The sequence below is a fragment of the Piliocolobus tephrosceles genome, chromosome 9 (assembly GCF_002776525.5).
Source record: "Piliocolobus tephrosceles isolate RC106 chromosome 9, ASM277652v3, whole genome shotgun sequence".
Classification (NCBI taxonomy): Eukaryota; Metazoa; Chordata; class Mammalia; order Primates; family Cercopithecidae; genus Piliocolobus; species Piliocolobus tephrosceles.
In genome coordinates, this window is record NC_045442.1 from 33,616,623 (window position 1) to 33,621,782 (window position 5,160).

Genomic DNA, 5,160 nt, shown 5'->3' on the forward strand with positions numbered 1-5,160 from the left:
AGCTGCTGTTGTCATAAACATCGTGGTTGTTACCCTACCCCAATTTACAAGCGAGGAAAGTAGAGTTTGAACCTACACACAGATGAACCTGGAAAGCATGATGCTAGCCTGGCATGTTGGCTCATACCAGTAATCCCAGCAATTTGGGAGGCTGAGGCAGGAGGGTCATTTGAGTCCAGGAGGTTAAGGTTGCAGTGAGCTGCATCTGTGCAATTCCATGCATACAAAATATCCAGAATAAGCAATTCCTTAGAGACAATGGATTAGTAGGCACCTAGGGTTAGAAAGTGACTGCAAATGGATGTGAAATTTTCCTGGGAAATGATAAAAATATTCTAAAATTAGATTGCTGTAATGATTGCACAATTCTGTATATTCTAAAAACCACTGAACTGTACCTTTAAATGGGTGAATTTTATAGCACGTGAATATATCTCAGTAAAGATTATTACTAATAACACCTATCTTCCAAGGCTAGGAGGTTGTAGATTAATGATAATGTATGTACAATATTTTCCCCAGAAATTAGGAGGGGCTCATACACAAATTCAAGTTTTTAGACATTCTTTATGATTCTTTATAAGCCATTCTGTTTAGTTCAGTTTGTGAAATTCCAGGCTTAGTCACTATTCAGTCAATTAAAATTTGTTATATTTTTCTGGCATACTATTGACATGTTGGACTTCTATTTTTCTCTGAATTTAAGATGTCATCTGTTTTAAGACACATTCCAGTTTCAGAGACATTAAAATGTGAAAGAAGGAGTCTTAGAATCAATGAAATGTAGTTGCCCCTGCTACATGTTGGCCCATAGCCCATTACTAACCCAGTTAATAGGGCTACTCAAAGTCTGATATGTGGCAATCCCTCCATCCCAAGTGACCAGATCATTTAGAGCCCGGCTCCTCTTTTCCAGTTAACCTCCTGCCCGATAACCCGTTATCCTCATTGATGTCATATCAGTAAACACACATCACATTAGCTTTTTTCAAAAGCAGAGAGAACCACTTCACTCCCGACAAAGAGGATTACACGGGTACAGGCTATTTGCAAATTAGGCAACACTGGTACACAGAATAGATTCAGAGTCCATGCATGCGTGGCTGCCATTGGCTAGAGGGCAGTCTGAGTCAACATGTCACTGAACCAACGATTGCCCTGTTGGAAGGAGAGTTAATGGGGCCACATGGAAGAGCCTAGGTTTCTGGAACTCCATGTAGTCATTTCCTGCCCTGTTCTAAAAAGTCAACAAAATATAAATGCAGAGGAGACTGTTTATTCTTTGTTACTGCTTTTCAACATGAATACCTGTTATATGCCAGCTACAGACTAGGGAGTAGGAATTCAGAAACAAGTAAGATGTGGTCCCTGCCCTTAAGGACCTTATATTTTAATCAAGGAAGTCACAAGCCAAAAATTATAGCACAATGTAATGTTTGCAGAGAAATATATGCCGAGCTCTATGGAAATACAAGAGAAGGACCCTAAAATCAGACACAAGGCAAATGATGGGAAAGGTTTAGAGAAAACAATGTCTGGATTTATTCTAAAACACAAATAGGAGTCAGCTAACGTCCAATTGGAGGGAGAGGAGATGTTCAAAAACTCAGAGGCTTTTGAAAGACTACAATTTGTTGGGTATAACTAGGAGGCGGGAGGGGTGCTGGAGAGGAGCAGGGCAGGTAATGCTGGGAAGGCAGGAAACATCAGGGCCTGGCAGGCCTTTGCCATGTGAGGAAGTATGAGCTTAACTGAGCAGAAAGGAGAAGCGATAAAGGATCTAAACAGTGGAAGGAAGAGGTGAGCAATAGACAAGAGGTGGTATGTATTGAAGAAAGATCATGGTGGCGACTGCATGATGTGTGCAGTGGAAGGGGGTCGAATCCTGGCAGGAAGATAGATGATGGGAGGCAGTTGCCAAGATCTAGGCAAGGACGAGTGAGAGCAGAATGGAGGCCATGGCAGGAGATGGGGAAAGCAAGGGTCAGCTATGAGGATCAACACAGAAAACGGAGAGGGCTTAGTGAATGAGTAATCATGGGAAGTGAGAAGGAAGAATTTAGAATGGCTCCTGTGTATTTGACTTGGGCAACAGGTGGTGCCATTTCCCAAGAGGAGCAACTATAGGGGAGGAGACACTGCATTTAGATTCAAATGGGTTGCATTTGTAGTCCCTACAAAATAGGCAAATGGAGAAATTATTCTAGCCAAGGCAATAAGAAGATAATAAATACAACGAACATATACATAGCACTCTACAGTTTATACAGAACTTTTATTGAAATGTGAGACATGACTGAAGCAGTGTGTGGTGGGCATGTGGGGGAGGTGGTGAGTTCTAAGGGGAATTTATCTGGAGAGGAGGAGCAAGCTGTTTGCAGAGAACACTGAAAATCCAGCACTGGATGCCAGGCACGGTGGCTCATGCCTGTAATCCCAGCGCTTTGGGAGGCTAAGGGGGATGGGTCACTTGAGGCCAGGAGTTTGAGACCAGCCTAGCCAATATGGTGAAATCCCTGTCTCTAGTAAAAATACAAAATTAGCCAGCCACAATGGCACACACCTGTAGTCCCAACTAATCAGGAGGCTGAGGCACGAGAATCGCTTGAACCTGGGAGGCAGAGGTTGCAGTGAGCCCAGATTGTGCCATTGCACTTCAGCCTGGGCAACAGAGCGAGACTCTGACTCAAGAAAAAAAAAAAAAACTAGATGCAAAAAGTATGGGAAATCCCAGAAGGGTTTTACAATGCTGTGTTTAGAAGAAAACATGGGCTAGGAACAATGGGTCACACCTGTAATCTCAGCATTTTGGAAGGCCAAGGTAGGTAGATTGCTTAAATCTAGTAGTCGGAGACCAGCCTGGGCAACATAGTGGGGTTCCATCTCTACAAAAAGTTAAAAAACTGGCCAGGCGTAGTGGTGTGCACATATAGCCCCAGCTACTTGGGAGGCTGAGGCAGGTGAATTCATTGAGCCTGGAAGATGGAGGCTGCAGTGAGCTGTGACTGTGCCACTGTACTCCAGTCTGGGTGACAGAGTGAGAATTTGTTTCAAAAGAAAATACAAGAATATTTATTCTGGCAAATTCGAGGTAAAGATAGTGGGAAAGGGGAATTTTGAATTCACTTCCAACTCTTGAAACCAACTGACAGCCAAGAGCAAAAAAATAAAAAAGAAAATCCTACTTTCAATAAACAGGGGAAAAGTTGTAACACAAAACCAAGGAGGATGACTACTGAATGAAATGAATTTTGATCCAAAATATGTGAGGATTCAGAGCCAACACATCCTTGTAGAGACTCTGGGAAAGAGATCAATTTCCCTAAGATGAACTACCACGTTCCCGAGAAATACCTCAAGGATCCTCTGTGGGTGGACTGATGAGGTCTAAGGTCTGATTAAGGGTGGGGCAGACATGGCCAATGTTCTGCAATATCATTATCTCTATTGTAATGGAACGTATGATTTTTAGATGGGATAAAGACTGTTTATCTGCTTCCCTTGCGCATAGGCATGGCTGTAAGTTCTAACCTATGGAACATAAGCGAAAATGGCGTGTGAAATTATGGGAAGTGTGCCCTTTTTTAATAGCTTATTGAGATATAATTCACACACCACACAATTCCACCATTTAAAGTGTACAATTCCGTGGCTTTTAGTATATTCAGAGTTATGCAACTATCGCTACATTTTTAGATAATTTTTATTATCCCGAAAAGAAACTTGGCACCCCTTATCCACCATCTCCCAAATCCCCTAATGCTCCAGTCCTGGGCAACCATGAACCTACTTTCTGTCTCTGTAGATTTGCCTATGCTGAACCTTTTCTGGAAATAGAATCATACACTAAGTGGTCTTTTGTGTCTGGCTTCTTTCACTTAGCATGTGTTTGAGGTTGATCCCTGTTGTCACATGTCTATTACTTTATGTCTTTTGGTTGTTAAATCATATTCTGCATTTTGAATAATGGTGCTATGAACATTTGTGCAAGTCCTGTGTTTCCATTTCTCTTGAGTTTCCATATGTTTCCATTTCTCTTGAGTATATACCTAGGAGTAAAATTTCTGTGTGATATGGTTTTATGTTTAACATTTTGAGAAATTGACAGAACTGTTTTCCAAACTGGTTGCACCATTTTATGTTCCTTCCAACAGATGTATGAGGATGGGAATTTTGATTTTAAAGATCCTGGATCCTTTTCTTTTTAAAATCAAAATTCCCATCCCCACACACCCGTTGGAAGGAACAGCACTTTGGGAGGTTGAGGTGGGAGAATCACTTGAGCCCAGGAGGCCAGCCTGGGCAACAGAGTGAGACCCCCTGTCTCTACAAAAAGTTTATAAAATTAGCAGGTGCACCTGTAATGTTGGTATGCACTTGTAGCTCCAGCTACTTGGTAGGCTGAGGCAGGAGGATCACTTAAGCCCGGGAGTTCAAGGATGCAGTGAACTATGATTGTGCCACTGTGCTTCAGCCTGGGTGACAGAGCAAGACCTTGTCTCAAAAATAAAAAATAAGATAAAGAGAGAAGGTGAGCTCCTTGTTGGTGGCTGGAATGTGAACATGCTGACAAGGCTGGAACCATCTTGAATAGTTGGTGAATGTATGTTGAGACTGGCAGAGCAACAAGCTAAAAGGAGCCTGGACAGCAATGGCCTTGAACTGCCTGCTTCCAAACTTCATTTACCTGTAACTAAAGAAATAAAGCTACAATTATATGGGGCTTTCTCTAACTTAAAGCTGAATCTAATCTTAACTGATACAGGTTGTTGGGGGATAGGGAACACTGCTGGAGAATTAGAGACCATAGGGAAAGGCTCTCAAGAAGGCAGAACCAAGAGGAAGGTGGCTAAAGGAAGAGCCAGACTGACCCACCTTTTTATATCTTCCCAAACTGTCTGTCTTGGTGAGGGGGGATGAAGGAGGAGGGACTAGAATAATCAGATTACAACACAGAGCACCTGAGTAAAGTGGGTCATTTTTGAGCCACACCAATGTCCTGAACTCTAGTATCTGAGAAAAGACGTAACAGCAGAGAGCCCAAGAAGCATGGTGAGAGGTGTTTGAGAAAACAACCCTGAACTGGCGTTGGGGATGCCTCCTGCTCACATTCCTCACTCCCCTCTACCCTATTTTTCTTTTTTTTTTTTTTTTTTTTTT